A 19,710-nucleotide genomic window follows, 5' to 3' on the forward strand; every position below is an offset into this window, starting at 1 on the left:
AAATGGCATAAATAAGACCCTGTGTTTGTAATCATTTATCAGAGTTTTGTTTAGGACATTTAGTGTCTATTTATGATTTTGTCTATTTATATAGCCACCAAAACCATGAAACCAATGAAACTGACCCTAAATAAGGAAGATTAACTTTATTATTATGTTTTAACAATGTTGTTGTTTTATAACTTTTTAAATTACTTTCAGCTGTTAACAAACCTGCTGTATGAGCTTCTGTAAGTTTTAGTTAACAGAAAATATATTGGCAGAATATATCAAACCAATGTTATCTCTGACTTCATCCTTTGTTACCAGAAGTCTTCTGGTGTTTTGGGACCAAGCTAAGGTGTTTCTTACAGTGAGTTCCTAAAGTATCCATGGCTAGATCTCAGAAGCTTAAGGTGGTTGTCTTAGTCTAACAAAGTTTTATTAAAATATACATACAAAAGTGCAGAAATCTTAAGTGTACTCAATAAATTGTATCATTGAAAGGTAAGAGAGAATGAGGCAATAGCAACTTAGGAAAGTAAGACTGAAATGCACCACATACTTAAGCAGGAGGTAATTATACCTTTTTGTAGGCAGTCTCTCTGTGCAAAGTGAGGATCCAATGAAATATAGAGTTCAGAGAAACAAGTTCAGAGATTGGTGGTCTTTCAGAGTGGAGTATCAGTTAATGTCACCTATGGTTATTCAGGTGAGACTGTTGAACTGTTGACAATGAGGTTTTAACTAATTGGCTCATGTTCAAAAGTATGTGGCTATGGCTGAGAGGTTGACTTTTAGAAGTGCTTCTGGTTCAAAGCACCGATTGATTAAAATCAATTAAACAAAGTTCAATTAAAACAAAAACTATATGTATATCCACTCTTTTTTGGATTCACTTCACTGTACAGCTGAAACTAACACAACATTGTAAAGCAACTGTACCTCAATTTTTTAAAACATCTGGTTATTATGACTACAGAATAATCAGTCTTTTCCTGGGAGCAAGGGAATTAAAAAAATAATAATAATGTGATATGTAAAACACTGCACCTATTTAATGTGTACAACTTGATGAGTTTGAGAAAAAGTATATGACTGGGAAACCACCACTACCACTAAAGCCAAGAGTTGTACAGATAAAGAAGTACAAATTATTACATGTCAAAAAATAAAGTTTAGTACAAATTTTTTTTTAAATAGGGGATTAGGGAAAGATGGTGGAAGAGTAAGAAGTGGAGATCACATTCCTCCAACAAATACATCAGAAATACATCTGCATGTGGAACAAATCCTACAGAACACCTACTGAATGCTGGCAGAAGAACTCAGACCTCCCAAAAGGAAGAAACTGCCCACATACTTGGGTAGGGCAAAAGAAAAAACACACAAAAGAATCGGGATAGGACCTACACCAGTGGGAGGGAGCTGTGAAGGAGGAAAGGTTTCCACACACTAGGAAACCACTTTGCAGGCAGAATCTGCAGGTGGCAGAGGGGGGAAGATTTGGAGGCATGGAGGAGAGCGCAGGAACAGGGGTGCGGAGGACAAAGCAGAGATTCCTGCGTGGAGGATTGGTGCCAAGCAGCACTCACCAGCCCGAGAGGCTTGTCTGCTCACCCACTGGGGTGGGTGGGGGCTGCGAGCTGAGGCTCCAGTTTCAAAGGTCAGATCCCAGGGAGAGGACTGGGATTGGCTGTGTGAACACACCCTGAAGGGGGCTAGTGAGCCACAGCTAGCCGGGGATGGGGGGTGGGAGGGGTGGGGGTGAGAGTCCAGGTAAACGTCTGGAACTGCCTAAGAGGCAAGAGGCAATTGTTTTGGGGTACACAAGGAGAGGGGATTCAGAGCACTGCCTAAATGAGCTCCAGAGATGGGCACAAGACACAGCTATCAGCCGGGACCCCAGAGATGGGCATGAAACTCTAAGGCTGCTGCTGCAGCCACCAAGAAACCTGTGTGCTAGCACAGGTCACTATCCACACCTCCCCTCCATGGAGCCTCTGCAGCCCTCCACTGCCAGGGTCTTGTGATCCAGGGACAAATTCCCCGGGAGAACACATGGTGTGCCTCAGGCTGTTGCAGTGTCACTCTGGCCTCTGCCGCTGCAGGCTCGCCCTACATTCTGTACCACTCCCTTCCCCTGGCCTGAGTAAGCCAGAGCCCCCTAATCAGCTGCTCCTTTAACCCCATCCTGTCTGAGCTGTAACACACGGCCTCAGGCAACCTACATACAGAGGCAGGGCCAAATCCAAAGCTGCACCCCAGGACCTGTGTGAACAAAGAAGAGAAAGGGAAATTTCTCCCAGCAGCCTCAGGAGCAGCGGATTAAATCTCCACAATTAACTTGATGTACCCTGCATCTGTGGAATACCTGAATAGACAACAAATCATCCTAAATTGAGGTGGTGGACTATGGGAGCAATGATATATATATATATTTTTTTTTTCCTTTTTCTCTTTTTGTGAGTGTGTATGTGTATGCTTCTTTGCGTGATTTTGTCTGCATAGCTTTGCTTTTACCATTTGTCCTAGGGTTCTGTCTGTCCGTTTCTTTGTTTTTGTTTTTTAGTATAAGTTTTCACTTGTTACTATCAGTGGATTTGTTTTTAAGTTTGTTGCTCTCTTCTTTCTTTTTTCATTACTTATTTTTTTTTAATTTTTAATAATTATTTTTCATTTTATTTTATTTTGTTTTATTTTTTCTTTCTTTCTCTCTTTCTTTTCTTCTGAGCCGTATGGATGACAGGGTCTTGGTGATTTGGCCGGGCAGCAAGCCTGTACCTCTGAGCTGGGAAAACCGAGTTCAGGACATTGGTACACTAGAGAACTCCCAGCTCCACATAATATCAAATGGTGAAAATTTCCCAGAGATCTCCACCTCAACACCAAGATGCAGCTCCACTCAACGACCAGAAAGCTAAAGTGCTGGAAACCCTATGTCAAACACCAAACAAGACAGGAACACAATACCACTTATTAACAGAGAGTCTGCCTAAAATCATAATAAGGTCATAGACACCCAAAAACACACCACCAGATGCTGATGTGCCCACCAGAAAGACAAGATCCAGCCTCATCCACCAGAACACAGACACTAGTCTCCTCCACCAGGAAGCCTACACAACCCACTGAACCAACTTTAGCCAATGGGGGCAGACACCAAAAACAATGGAAAATACAGAACTGCAGCCTGCAAAAAGGAGACACCAAACACAGTAAGTTAAGCAAAATGAGAAGACAGAGAAACGCACAGAAGGTGAAGGAGCAGGGTAAAAACCCACCAGACCAAACAAATGAAGAGGAAATAGGCAGTCTACCTGAAAAAGAATTCAGAATAATGAGAGTAAAAATGATCCAAAATCTTGGAAATAGAATGAAGAAAATACAAGAAACATTTAACAAGGGCCTAGAAGAACTAAGGAGCAAACAAACAATGATGAAGAACACAGTAATTGAAATAAAAATTCTCTAGAAGGAATTAATAGCAGAATAAATGAGACAGAAGAACAGATACATGACGTGGAAGATAAAATAGTGAAAGAACTACTGCAGAGTAGAATAAAGAAAAAAAAGAATGAAAACTATTATGGACAGTCTCAGACACCTCTGGAACAAAATGAAAAACACCAACATTCTAATTATAGGGGGTCCCAGAAGAGGAATAGAAAAAGAAAGGGACTGAGAAAGTATTTGAAGAAATGATAGTTGAAAACTTCCCTAATATGGGAAAGGAAAGAGTCATTCAAGTCCAGGAAGTGCAGACAGTCCCATACAGGATAAATCCAAGGAGAAACACGTCAAGACACTTATTAATCAACCTATGAAAAATTAAATACAAAGAAAAAATATTAAAAGCAGCAAAGGAAAAGCAACAAATAACATACAAGGGAATCCCCATAAGGTTAACAACTGACCTTTCAGAAGAAACTGCAAGCCAGAAGGGAGTGGCAGGACACATTTAAAGTTGATGAAAGGGAAAAACCTTCAACCAAGATTACTCTACCCAGCAAGGATCTCATTCAGATTTGACAGAGAAATTAAAAGCTTTACAGACAAGAAAAAGCTAAGAGAATTCAGCAATACCAAACCAGCTTTTCAACAAATGTTAAAGGAACTTCTGTAGGCAGAAAACACAAGAAAAGGAAAAGACCTACAAAAACAAACCCAAAACAATTAAGAAGATGGTAATAGGAACATACATATTGATAATTACCTTACATGTGAATGGATTAAATGCTCTGACCAAAAGACATAGACTGGCTGAATGGATACATAAAAAAGACCTGTTTATATGTTGTCTGCAAGAGACCCACTTCAGACCTAGGGACACATACAGACTGAAAGTGAAGGGATGGAAAAAGATATTCCATGCAAATGGAAATCAAAAGAAAGCTGGAATAGCAATTCTCATATCAGACAAAATAGACTTTAAAACAAAGACTATTACAAGAGACAAAGAAGGACACTACATAATGATCAAGGGATACATCCAAGAAGATATAACAATTATAAATATTTATGCACCCAACAAAGGAGCACCTCAGTACATAAGGCAAATGCTAACAGCCATATAAAGGGAAATTGACAGTAACACAATCATAGTAGGGGACTTTAGCACCCCACTTTCACCAATGGAAAAATCATCCAAAATGAAAATAAATAAGGAAACACAAGGTTTAAATGATACATTAAACAAGATGTACTTAATTGATATTTATAGGACATTCCATCCAAAAAAAACCAATATGCTGTATCATAATAATAAAATAAAAGATGAGAAAACTGTGCTCTACTATATATTTCATTTAACTTGATTATATTTTTAAGCTTGTCATACTGCTCTGAATTTTATTTGTCATATCTCTTTTTATTTTCATATCTGAATGAAGCTGAGTAATTTATAAGACTGTTCATTCTGCTTTTTAATTTTGTTGTGTTTTGTTTTTATCTATTGCTATTTGGTTATATTTTTCTTCCTCATGTATCTAAATATATGTGATGAGGTGTCAACTTTGTACATTTAAATTCCAAAGACTACTTTTGCTTCTCTCAATCACATAGCCTTCACAGATGACAGGTATCATACAGGTAGTGAGATGATTCAAAGTTGGGTTTTTGTTCTTATGAGAGCTATTTCTAATTCTTGTTTACTCCATGTTACAGATCTTCTGGTTTCCAACCAAAAGCCTCTGAATGTTATATTGTCCTCTTCATCTTAGCCCTTGCTGATAACTTCTTTCCCCCCTTTTAGATTCATTATCCATGCAAACGTCTGATAAGCTTCTCAGTCTCCTTGCACTGCTTAATCTTATTAATCCTTCATGCTATAAAATATCTAACAGCTAATATAGACTAATAAGGAAGTCTTCCATCTTCTACTACAAACAGTACACATCAGGGTAAACAATTTGCTTATTATGATTATAACAAAATTAGAAGTTTTAAGTTTATATGTGAAACAAAATATCAATATGTGTAAAATATATAGCAAATATAGCTAATAATAATAATAATAAAATTAGCAGCAGGGATACAATAACATTTTTAGTTAAAAAAAAGAACAGATAGGAAATTATAACTTTAGTGAAATTTGTAAAAAGTTAATAATGTTGGTTCATTTTTATCTTTCTTTGAAACAAGAGTCCCTTGTTGTTCTTTGAAGTAGACTCTGATGTCTCTTTATCTCTCATTTTCAATGCATTTTATTACTTGTGGTTAATTCAAATTAGGTTTAACAACAAATATTTTTCCAATTTTAAATTACAATTATTTTTATTCATTGATATAATGAGTCAGTACCTGAAAATAATCTTGTAATGCTTTTGCTTTTCTTTTTATTAACACTGCATCCTTCTTAGAGGATATTTAAATATGATTATGTTTTATAGGTGTATATGAGTCTTGGATATATATTTTCTTCTATTGTAATTGTAATTGTAATCATTATTTATTAATGTGCATTGAAGCTTCCAGACTAAAAATAATGTACTCTTTTTTAAAATTCCATTTTTATGAGATATAATTGACATATATAACTGCATAATTTAAGGTTTCTAGAAAAAGATTTGACTTACATACATCATGGAATGATTATTACAATTAGTTGAGTGGACCTCTATCAACTCATATAGATACAAAATTAAAGAAACAGAAAGAATGTTTTCCTTGTGATGAGAACTCTGGATTTTCTCTCTTAACAACTTTCATATGTAACATACAGCAGTGTTAATTATATTTATCACATTGTACCTTACATCTCTAGTACTTATTTATGTTATAACTGAATGTTTGTACATTTTGACTACCTTCATCCAATTCCCCTCTCCCAACCCCCACCTCTAGTAATCACAAATCTGATCTCTTTTTCAATGAATTTCTTTGTGACTTTTAAACATGTCATTAGCCTAAAACACTCTTAGTTCCTGTTACAAAATACAGTGATTCAATATTTTTGTACATTTCAAAAAGATCACCATGTGAAGTTCAGTCATGATCTGTCACAATACTAAGATATTACATAGCTACTGACTATATTCCCCACACTGTACATTTCATACCTAAAGCTTTCTAATTTGATGTAGTCCCATTTGTTTATTTTTGTTTTTGTGTTTCTTGCCTTAGGAGACATATCAAAGAAAACATCACTAAGACTGATATCAAAGAGTGTACTACCTAGATTTTCTCCCACATGTCTTATGGTATCTGTTCATACATTTAAGTCTTTAATACATTTTGAATTTATTTTTGTTCATGGTGTGAGAAAGTAGTTCAGTTTGATTCTTTAGCATGTAGTTACCCAGTTTTCCCAATATCATTTATTGAAGAGTCTCTCTTTTCTCCATTGTTTAGTCTTTGCCTCTTTGTCATATATTAATTGCCCATATAAATGTAGGTTCATTTTTTGTCTCTCTGTTCTGCTCCACTGGTCTATGTATCTGTTTTTCTGTATTATATTGTTTTCTTACTGTAGTTTTGTAGTATGGTTTGCAATCAGGGAATGTGATACCTGGGTCTTTGTTCTTTCTGAACATCGTTTAGGCTATTTAGTGTCTTTAGATTTTCCATACAAATTTTAGAATTATTTGTTATAGTTCTGAAAAATGCCACTGTTATTTTGATAGGGATTTCATTGAAGCAATATATTGCCTTGAATATTTATGGTCATTTTTAAAATATTAATTATTCAAAGCCATGAACCCTTTTTCCATCTGTTCATGTCATCTTCATTTTTTTTTTTTAATCAGTGTTCCATAGATTTCAAAGAGCAGGTCTTTTACCTCTTAGATTTCTCCTTAGGTATTTTATTCTTTTTGATGCAATTGTAAATGGGATTTTTTCTTCATTTCTTTCTGATAATTTATTGTTAGTCTATAGAAATACAATAGATATCTGTATATTAATTTTGTATTCTGCAAATTTACCAAATTCATTGATGAGTTCAAGTAGGATTTTGGTGACATCTTTAGGATTTTCTATGTATAGCATAATGTCATCTGTAAACATGTCAGTTTTACTTCTTCTTTTCTGAATTGGATTTGTTTTATTTATTTTTCTTGTCTGATTTCCATGGTGAGGACATACAATACTATGTTGAATAAAAGTGGTGACAATGGGCATTCTTGTCTTGTTCCTGACCTTAAAGGAAAGGCTTTCAGCTTTTTACTATTGAGTATGATGTTAGCCATGGGCTTGTCATATATTGCCTTTATTATGTTGAGGTATGATTCCTCTATATCCACTTTGTTGAAAGTTTTTGTCTTAAATGATGTTGAATTTTGTCAAAATCTTTTTCCACATCTGCTGAGATGACCATATGATTTTTATTCTTCAGTTTGTTAATATGGTGTATCAAATGGATTGATTTGTGGCTATTGAGCAATCCTCACATCACTGGGATAAATCCCACTTGATCATGGTGAATGATCATTTTAATGTATGGTTGAATTCGGTTTGGTAATATTTCATTAAGGAATTTTGCATCTATGTTTATCAGTGATATTGGCCTGTAATTTTCTTTTTTGTGATATATTTGTCAGGTTTTGTCATCAGGGTGATACTGACCTCATAGACTGAATTCTAAGTGTTTCTTTTTCTGCAATTTTTGGAATGATTTGAGAAGGATTTGTGTTAACTGTTTTCTAAATGTGTGGTAAAATTCTCCTGTGAAGCTACCTGGTTCTGAACTTTTTTAGTTTGTTTATTTATTAGGAGTTTTCTTAAATTATCGATTCAATTTTATTACTGGTAATTATATTCTCTATTTCTTCCTGTTCAATCTTGGGAGATTGTAAATTTCTAAGAATTTATCCATTCTTTCTATGTTGTTCATTATATCACTGTATAACTTTTCATGGTAATCTCTTATGACCCTTTTAAGTTTTATTGTCTAGGCAGTCAATTCTCCTTTTTTATTTCTGATTTTATTGATTTGGGCCCTCTTTTTTTTTGTCTTGATGAGTCAGCCTAAAAGTTTATCTTTTCAAAGAACTAGCTCTTGTTTCATTTATATTTTCTATTACTTTTTAGTCTCTATTTTTTTTCTGCTCTGATCTTTATGCTTTCTTTCCTTCTATTACCTTTGGGTTTTGTTTGTTTTTCTTTTTTTTACCTCCTTTAGGCATAAGGTTATGTTTATTTGAGTTGTTCTTGTTTTCTGAGGTAGGTTTTTTATCACTATAAACTTCCCTCTTCAAACTGAAGGTGACAACATACTGCCACAGAGAATAAAGTTTCACAGCACTTTTGTTTACTTCTTCCTGCCCACCTTGTTGACAAATTCATTATGTCAGCAATCAAGTTCCACAGATTTTGGATTATTTTGTTTTTATTTTTATTTCTCTCCAGGTAGTTTTTTTCTATTTCTTTGATTTCTTCAGTGATCCTTAGATTGTTTAATCACATGTTGCTTAGCCTCCACATATTTTTCTTATGCAGTCTTTTTTTCAGTTGATTTCTAGTCTCCTAGTATTGTGCTTGCAAAAAAATGCTTTATATGATTTCACATTTCTTAAATTTACTGACACTTGTTTAGCTTGTGATCTATCCCGGAGAATGTTCCATGTGCACTTGAAAAGAATGTTATTATATTCATATAACATTCCAACCAAAAGCAACAGAATAGAATATATATATATATATATATATTCCATTTTGTGAATTGTTTTGGTGTTGTTTTTGTTATATTTGGATTCCTTTATCTTTTTTGTGTGTATATTTATTACACACTTTAGGTTTGTGTTTATGAGCTTTATATATAGGAATACATATACATACATAACTAAGTTGCTGATTTCTTAAGTTCAAACACACTTTAACAACACTGTGTTTTTACTACCTGACATGTTTACTGTTTTTGACATCATATTTTAAATGATTTTGTTTTGTGTATCCCTTAACTACTTATTGTGGATATAGATGATTTTACTACTTTTGTCTGTTAACATTCCCACTAGCTTTATACATGGTTGATTTAGTAACTTTACTATATATTTGCCTTTACCAATGAGAATTTCCTTTTCATAATTTTTATATTTCTGTTTGTTGCCTTTTTCTCAAATGCAGAAGTCTCTTTAACATTTCTTGTGAAGCTGGTTTGGTAGTGCTGAACTCTTTAAGCTTTTTCTTCTCTACAAACTTTCTTTCAAATCTTAATAAATGCTTTGATGGATATAGTGTTCTTGGTTGTAGTTTTTTGTTGTTGTTTGTTGGTTGGTTGTTTTTTAATTTCATCACTTTAAATATATTGTGCCCTTCCCTTTTGGCCTGCAGAGTTTCTGATGAAAAGTCTGCCGATAATTTTGAGTTCTACTGTGCATAACTAGTTGATTTTCCATTGATGCTTTTATATATTCTCTTCTCAACTTTAATTTTTGCCATTTTAGTTACAACATGTCTTGGTGTGGTCCTCTTTAGGTTGATCCTGCTTGGGACTCTTTGTGCTTCCTCAACCTGGATGTCTGTTTCCTTTCCCAGGTTAGGTAAGTTTTCAGCTATTATGATTTCAAGTATGTTCTCTGCACTTTTCTCTCTCTCTTCTTCTCTTATAAGTCAATATTAGTGAGCTTGATGTTGTCTTAGAAGTCTCTTAAACTTATCCTCATTTCTTTTTATTCTTTGTTTCTTTTTTATGTTCTGTTTCATTTATTTCCACTACTTTTTCTTCCAGTTAGATGATCTGTTCTTCTGTATTATCTAATCTGTTGATTCCTTCTAATGTATACTTTTTATTTCAGTTATTGTATTCCTCATCTCTTTTTTGTTCTTTTAATTTTAATAAATTTATTTATTTATTATTTATTTTTGGCTGTGCTGTGTCTTTGTTGCTGCTCATGGGCTTTCTCTAGTTGCAGTGAACAGGGGCTATTCTTCGTTTTGGTGTGTGGGCTTCTCATTGTGGTGGCTTCTCTTGTTGTGGAGCACAGCCCCTAGGCATATATGGGCTTCAGTAGTTGTGGCACGTGGGCTCAGTTTTTGTGGCTCATGGGCTCTAGAGCACAGGCTCAGTAGTTGTAGTGCATGGGCTTAGTTGCTCCATGGCATGTGGGATCTTCCTGGACCAGGGATTGAACCCATGTCCCCTGCATTGGCAGGCAGATTCTTAACCACTGCACCACCAGAGAAGACCTTATTCTTTATATTTCCTAACTCTTTGTTAAAATCTTCTAACATCTCATTCTGTTCAGCTATTCTCCTGAGTTCTCTGAGCATCTTTGTGATCATTACCTTGAACTCTTTATATGGTAGATTGCTTATCTCCACTTCATTTAATTCTTTTCTGAGGTTTTAACTTATCCCTTCATTTGAAACATATTCTTCTTTTGCCACATTTTGCTTAATGTGTTGTTTTTATTTCCATGTATTTGGTAGATTGGTTGTATTTCCTGACCTTGGAAATGTGGCCTTTTGTAGATAATCTATGAATACCAGCAGCACACTTTCCTCTTGTCACAAGAGCTACATGTTCTCAGGGTGCCACCAATGTAGGCTGCATCAGCTCTTCTGTTTTGGTGGGCTAACTACTGTGGGTGGCCTGGTAGGCATGGCTGGCTCATGGTCCAGGTGTTTATCAGGTTCTAAAATGTGTGTTTTTTCTGCATCATGAGGTGCCTGGCTATGGAGACTCAGGGGATTCCCTGGCTAGTGCTGGCCCTCTGGTGGACAGAGCCAGATTTCTGGGTGGGTGGTTGCTGGGATAAGGTTCTCAGATTTAGTGTCAGCCTGTCAGCACACTGGTTGGTTTGGCCAGTTCTGACATGGTTGGCTGTGGTTTCAGGGTATCCCAAAGCTGGTGTTGGCCCACTGGTAAGTGGTCCTAGATCTGGAGTGTCTGACTGAGTTGTCCAAGGTGTCTTAAAACTGGTGTTGGCCTGCTGATAAGCAGTGCTGGGGCCCCAGGTGTCCCAGTACTGATGTTAACCTGCTGGTTCTTGACATAGTTGGTTGCAAGGTTTTGAAGCTGGTGTCAGTCAGTTAGTGGATGTGGTTGGACCTAGGGTCTTCCTGGATGGTGCTGGCCTATAGATGCATGGGCTGGATACTGACACAGTAGACTGAGTGTCTGTGTTGGTCATGGGGCTGCTGTCTGACCTCTTGTGGTCAGGGCTGGGGCTCAGGAGATACTTGAGCTAGTGCTTGTCCACTGGTGGGGGAGGCCAGGTCCTGAGGTTAGTGTCCACACCCTGGTGGGCAAAGTCAGGTCTTGGGATTTCTGGCTGCAGGGCCCTGGATGGTGTGTTAGCCTATTTGTGAGGGGGGCTGGGACCCAGTACCTTCTGAGGCTGGTGCCTTCCCACTGGTAGAGGAAGTTTAACCCAGTTCTTGGTGTGTAAGGCCATGTCCTGGGCCCTCTGGTGGAGGCCAGGTCCTGGGGCAGCTGATGGCTCAGGGGGTATTGATGCAACCAGAATGCTGATAGGTGAGGCTGTGTTCACAGCCAGCTAGTTGCTTGGCCTAAGACATCCCAGTACCGGTGCTGACAGACTGGTGGGTCAGGCTGAGTTCTGGTACTAATAAGCCAGAAGGAGGATTCCAGCACCAGTGTCCTCATGGTAGAACAACCTCCCCAAAGTGGCTGCAGCCAGTGTTTATCTCTCCAGTGTGAGATGCAGTTGCCTCCAGCCTCTCAAAGAGGCTCTCCAAGATAAGCAGGTGGATCTACCCAGGCTCCTTTCAAAGGGCTGCTTCTGCCCTTTGTCCCAGAGTATATGCAATTTTGTGTGCACACTTTACTTGTGGGGTCTCTACTTCCAACTACCCTCTGGCCTTCAAAGCCAAACATTCTTTGGGCTTGTCTTCCTGGGATAGGAGCCTTGGGCTGGGGAGTCTGATATGTCTGATAAGGGGATGTCAATCCCCTTGCTCCTTGGGCAGAAACTCTGTAATTTTAATTATCTTCTCATTTTTGGGTCACTCACCCATGGCTATGGGTCTTGATTATACCATGTCTCTGCCCCTCCTACCTGTCTCATTGTGGTTCCTTCTTCATATCTTTACTTGTAGAATATCTTTTCTGTTAGTCTTCTAGTCTTCCTCACCAATTGTTTCTCTGTAAGTAGTTGTAATTTTGGTGTGCCCATGGATGGAGGTTAGCTCAATGTCCACCTACTCCACTATCTAGGTCACTCCCTTTCCATGTACCCTCATAAATATTCATTTATCTGAGCCAAATACTAAATAAATCTTATAGAAAGCTAAATAATGATCAAACAAGTAAACCCTTCTATATTTTTCTTGATTGTTGATTTATTTATTAATATTAAGTTACAGAATATTATGAAGTATCTCCCTGTGCTTTAAATTATTTAATTTTAGGGGGAAATCCTTCTAATCTTATATATTTGAAAAGTTGCATGTCTCTTACTTATTTTAAAATTGTGTTTACTCATACTTTGTCAGATATATGCATTGCAAATATCTTCTCTCTGTTGTGGCTTGTCTTTTAATTCTTTTAAGAGTTTCTTTTGATGAGCAAATTTTTTTAATTTTAATTATATCAAAATATTCCAATATTTTCTTTTAGGCTTAATAATTTTGGTGTATGGTTTAATAAGTCTTTGTCTACCCCAATGATTTAAATATATTTTATTATGTTTTATTCTAGGAGTTTTCTATGTTAGCTTCCATATTTAAGTTTATGATATATCTTAATTATTTTTATAGTATTAAGTACTGTTCAAAGTTTATTTTTTGTCTAATCTGAATATTAACTTTCACCAACACCACTTGTTAAAGAATAAGTGCTGCTTTCTTTCTCTCTCTCTCTCTTTTTCTTTTTTTTTTTTTCAAATATGATGTAAAGATATAAGAATGAGTCTTTGTCTGGACTCTTTTTTTCTTTATTGTATATTCTATTTTAGTCTAATACTACACGCTCTTAATTATTGTAGCTTTTTATAGAGGAGTGTATGGTCTCAAACTTTTTTCTTCAAAAGTCACTTGTGTATCTTAGTTCCTTAGAATCTGCTTGAAACTTCCAAAATAAAATACAACCAAACAAACAAATTGAAGACAAAGAAAATTTCTGTAACATTAAATATAAGAGGTTGTATGCAAAAATGTCCACATTTATAAAGTCAATATCTACATTATTTCATTTTGGAAAAAAATAAATAAATTACTAAATATTCAAATTGACTTAAGTGAAAAAAAAATGATAGTATTATAAGATGAACAGAAAACTACACAGAAATGAATTAGAAAAAAGCAGTAACCCACAGAGATTAATGCAAAAACTTTAAAAAAACAGTAAGCAGGTTAATATCTAGAAAATCTGATCATAAAAATTATAAAAAATAAACTTCAGATAAGATAAAGGCATTAATATATACAGAGGTTACTCAGAATATACAGTGGACTTCATAGTATTTTAATGTTATATGTGTTTAAAAATACTATTTTCATTTGTGTGACTAAGATTGCAGTACCAAAGAATTTACATAGTAAGAGAACTAGTAATAGTAAAACAGTAAACAAAGAAGGAAAGTAGAAAAGGTTAATTTTTATTACAAAACTCTGAGGATTGTTATGTATATTATCAATATATGAGAACAATTATTTCACTTTATTCTATAAGAATGGAATTTAAATTCAAATACTTCTATCTTAATTATTTTATTTCTTCTTTAGTTTCTTTTTAAATTAATACTGATAGTGTTTTCCTATCTAAAGAAGATCTGTGAATTAGCATTTTAGAGAAGAAAAATTCTCAACCCAACATAATAGAACAGCTGGGAACTAAAGTAAAAAGTTTAAAATGGAATGAATAACTTGAATAAAGGTACATTTTAAATTGAAGTTATGTTTTAAAATTAAATCTCTGAAAATTTATTTAAAGTACTAGCTTACCAAATACACACAGAAATATGTATTTGTGCAAGCAGTAAAAGAACATAATAAATTCAATAACAGAAAGTGTTGAGTCATCATTCTGTACTTTGACTATGCTTATTTAATCTCACCTTGCTTGTAATTATTCCTCATTTAACAATTTATGTCTCAGAGGTTTTCTGATATAAAGGCAACAAGAAAAATCCCAATGCTTGAATGCCTTCAAATTCATACACTGGGATATACTTTCACAATTCACAAGGCCCTCTTGTAAATTACCACTGCATCAGTGAAATGAGGTGAAAAACATTGCTTTTTACCTTAGGCATCCTCTTCAAGGAAATGTTAGGATTTCACAAATGAGATTGTTTAATTATTCATTTAGCATATTTGTCAATTTCTTAAAGTAGTTGTTTGCCATTTCTTGTATAAACAATATATCCAATCACCCTGGATATTCTAAGAATAGAACAACAATCTGTATCTGTAAAAGCATCATTATATTAAATTGTAGATCACAATAATTAATAGCCTTGTTTTGTTTGCTTACATAAAAACCTAATAATACATACTTTATCCAAATAATATTGTCACATATAAAAGAGATCATTTCACAAATCACTTCTTCTCCAATGAATTATTTTTGAATAAAATCATGCTTTAAGACTTTATGAGAAAAATAGGGATATATTAAACATATAAGCTTACAGATTCTTAACAACTTATAAGTGAAAACAGAGATAAAAATATATCTACCTTGACCCATCTCTGTCCTGCTTTTCACTTCTTCAAGGTTTTTCCTTAACCTTTCTAATTTCTTTTTCATCCCCCTTCCCATGCTACCCCAATTCTATAGATTTTTATTTAATTAAATATTGAGTTGTTAGGGAAACATTTTTTTCTGTTGATGTCTATGGTATTATGGGGTTGTTTGTTTTGACATGCTAGCTAAGTTTCTCGATTTTCTAGAAGACCAGTGTTCCCAATATTTAGGATCATCACTCCTACATGGGAATGTAGTAAATTGAATATTTTTGATCAGTGACTATATCATTGTAGTGGAGGAGGATATAAAAAGTGCTGTTGAACCCATAGCAAATATTACTTTAATCATTCAATTCTAGTTTTATATAAGTGACATAAAAAGAAATTTCAGTATATAGAAATATAGTGTTACTTTTAATGAAGATTTCAAGCAAAATTTCAGAACAGCACCATTTTCCCACAACATAAGGTGGGAAAAGTACTGAGAGTTTTCAATACATAAGTGTTTTTGCATATGTCATTATGCCTAGAGTTACTGAATAAATATTTTACTAATATTAAGAAAAAGGCAAAAGAATTTTCAGTAAGTAAATCAGACATATTTTGAACTTAAAATATGGTGAGTTTGCTTTGGGAGCTCTCCTGTAAAAGGGAAAGAGATCTCATTAAAATATAGAAAATGTAAATATTATGGTCAATACCTTACAAATCTCATGGATTTTCAACTGTCTCTAGGAATAAATGAGAAGAATAAAAGTTGTTGTCATAGCTTGCTGAGTTGATTTTTTGTTTTCAAATGCATGCTTTGAAGGAGTGCCTGATGCAAGCTGCTTGGCAATTTTGCTAAATTTCTAATTTCCAACTCTCATTTGCATTAAACTACCAATATCTGGTTCCTTGAATGTGGAGACATGTCATAGGAAATGAATTAAGTAGATGTAAAATGAACTTTAGACAACTATTAAGGTTACTGTATTAAAGAGGAAGTAAAATTTCCAGCAACTAAAAAGAAAAAAAAAACATATATAAAAGTAAATAGGTAAATAATAGCTAAACAAATTACTTTATAGCTATATTTACTAATTTTGTCTCTTTATATATTTTATTTTATAGTATATAATTATTCACTGAAAAAAACTAAATGCTTACCATACAAGATGAGGTATTTATGAAATTACAACCATAAAAAGATACTAGTCTACTTTCTTAGTTGAAGATATTAAAGGGGATAGAATGCTTTTCTAGTTGAATACCAAAGGAATAATAATCTTTCAATGTTAAGCTTCCTTCTTACTTGTACTCCTGAAACCTGCTCTAAGAAGTCAGACAAATGTCCTAATATCACTAATGCATTTATCATTAAACTAACCATCTCTCAGTACCTTCACTATCTGGCATATATTTTAGTTCTATTCAAACAACACTTGAGTATGACAAAAAGCTATTCTAAGTAACTATGCATTAATAAAGTATATTTTTAAACATAAGTATTTCTCTAGAATTATCCTATGTTGTACCAAAATTGTTGGTATTTGATGAATGTAGCCTAAGTTTTAAATTAAAACAGTTTTGACAAACACACAAAAAAAGCTGCAGACATGAAAATAGTACTTATAGCAGAGAATTAATTAAATCAATCAGGGTAATATTGAAAAATGGCAGGTAACTGAATAGCAGGTTGAAAGACAAATTTTCTTCTAAATATAAGCAAATAGTGTTTCGTGTCGAAACCAAAAATGGATTTACTACTAAAGAAACTGTAGATATGTTTTGACATTTACATGAATATGTTAGAGTAATGGCCAAGTGAGGCAGTCTGGAAACTGACTGATTTGGATAGAATATGAAATAATTTTGCTTCACGTGTATTATTCTTCTTACCTTACACAGATAGTTCTGTAAATGAGAAGTTAATCCAGGAACACTATACTCTGAAGACAAATGGTGATTTTATGATTCAAATCAAATATAGAAAATACTCAGAAGAAGTAATACCACACCCTTGTTAATTAAGGAGTTAAAACTGAAAAGGTGTCAGGAAACACATACTTTAGAACTGCCCAGCTTCTCTCTGTGATTTAGTTTTAACTCTAAATACAAACCAACATTAATGTATCTTGATGTCATAAATGTACTCAATAAATTTAATTTTAACTTAATGTCAACTTGAATTAACTGATGTAATAAAACCATGGTAACTTTTTAAGATCTTTTAATATGTTAGGTAGTATTCTAACCTATTTGATGTGTTTTATACTCACAACTCATTGAGAAACTCATTTTTTTCTATTTATCAAGTAAAACTTGGAGAGATTTAAATAAATTTCCCATGACTGTACTATTACTAACTTGATACCATTTGTGTCCTAGTCTAAAATCAAAATTAAAGCTCTACTTTAATTGTGTTTAAAATGTGTGTAGGGAATATTATATTTTCTGTAATTTATTTGTCTATCAACTTCATTTTTTACAAAATCAAAATTGCCAAATATCTGGGCACTGCAGGTCATTCAATCTATTCTCAAAATTAAGAAGAGATTTAACATTTCTGAGTGATATTTTGACTATAAATGAAATGTTTTATGACTGACATTCAAGTTTAAGAGCATCAGTTATCTGACAAGTGCCATTTTGAAGAAAAAAATAATGCATTTTAAAGATAAATTTGGAATGAAAAGAAAAACTTCCTAATGTGGACTCATGACTAGATTAGAAGTCAAAAGACCAGCACTGGCTCTGCCACTAACACTTTCAACAGCTCTTTGTATAAAAATATCTGATATTTTACGTTTCATTCATTTCTGATTTCATTCAACAAGCACTTAATGTGATGTGCCAGACACAGAACTGGAAATATTGTGAATATAACAGAGCTATCAAACATTCAGATAACATTCATGGGCATTGGACTGAATAAGATAACTTAGGAAGTGAATGTAGAAATAACTCAGGTTTGAACTCTGAGAGCCATAAAATGAGAAGGAATAAGCAAAAGAGACAGAGAAGCAGCTGTCAATGTTATAGAAGCAAAACCAACTAAGAATATTGTGGTAGTCCATAAAATTAAATATTCCAGAAGGATGAGAGTGGTAACAACGTGTGAAATGATTCTGCCATGACACCTTAGATATGAACTGATAATCGACCACAGAATTTGGATGAGTTGAGGTGAGTATGACATATACTATTTCTTTGGAGTGAGGGAAGCAAAGCTTGATTGGAGTTGGTTGGAGAGAGAATGAGGGAAGGTGTTGAGACAGTAAGTACAGTTACATTTTCCATGGATTTTGCAGAAAAGCAGGACAGGTAAGTCAGGCAATAGAAGGAGATACAGGATAAAAGGAATTTTATTTTGGTTTTTATTTTATTTTTAGGCTAGGAGAAGTAACAATATGTTTCTATGAGAATGGCCAAGCAGCAAAGAGAATATTGATGATGGAGGAGCAAAACCAGGAAATCTCAGGAGAGATATACTTTAAAGACAAGAGGGAAGGAGATCCAGTGCACAAGCAGAGATCAGGCATATAGTTATATAGGAGCATGTAGATCACGTGGTGTAAGAAGAGGGCAGGCATGTGAAAGTTGACAGATTTGATGGTGGCTCCATGCAGTACTTTCTTCATAGTTCTACTTTGACAATGAAGTAACAAATATCCATGGATATGCGAGAAGATTCTGTAGTTTCATAAAGAGGAGAATAATCCTAACAGTTACCAGAGTAGTGGTAGAGTCAGTGGAGTAGGAAAATGTGGTGGGATCATCAGACAGTGCTAAGGATGCCCTTTAGTTCAGTGGTGAAGAAATTAAAAATGTAAAATTTCCAGAAACTAAAAAGGAACCCTGATGCTTAAAAATAGATAAATAATTGCTAACCTCATTACCTTATAGCTATATTTACTAATTCTGTCGCTTTATATATTTTAATCTTATAGTATATAATTATCCACTACAAACACTAAATGCTTACCATATAAAATAAGGTGTTTATGAAATTACAATCATTAAAGGTACTAGTCCACTTTCTTAGTGGAAGATATTTGAGGAGATAGAATGCTTTGCTAGTTGGATTCTAAAAGAAAAAAATATCCTTTAAATGTTAAGCTTCCTTCTTACTTTTACTCCCCAAACCTGCTCTAAGAATTCAACAAGTGACCTAAATTAAAAGTAAGATTATTTAACATGGTTGTAAGTTTTTTCTCCTTCAAGTCTACCTATTTGATAATGGCTTAGAGCAGGTGACTGGTTTATAACTATAGACTTTTTTCCAAGAAAATAAGACAGAAAAGGGAGTGGGTAACTTTTTTGAAACTTTATGCACAAAGGAGAGATATTGTAATAGTAGCTGTTCATTTTAAATCATATATGTAAGGAAGACAGATATGAGGGCATGAAGCACAGTGAAAATACTGTGATATTAATGGATTAAATGGAAGAGGGAATGCACATAGTAATAAGTGAGGATAAATATGCTACATTTCTCTCATTATAGCATAACAATACCTACCCTCCTTTCCCCAAACCTTCAGTTATTTTTGAGGCTAACGACAACAGTCTATGCCACATATTGTCATTTTGTGCCCCAGTTATTTATAATCCTCAGTCCTCTCCTTCTCATTTTCTGAAGATTTGGTCCCCCAG

This window comes from Lagenorhynchus albirostris, chromosome 18 (genome assembly GCF_949774975.1).
Source record: "Lagenorhynchus albirostris chromosome 18, mLagAlb1.1, whole genome shotgun sequence".
NCBI lineage: Eukaryota > Metazoa > Chordata > Mammalia > Artiodactyla > Delphinidae > Lagenorhynchus > Lagenorhynchus albirostris.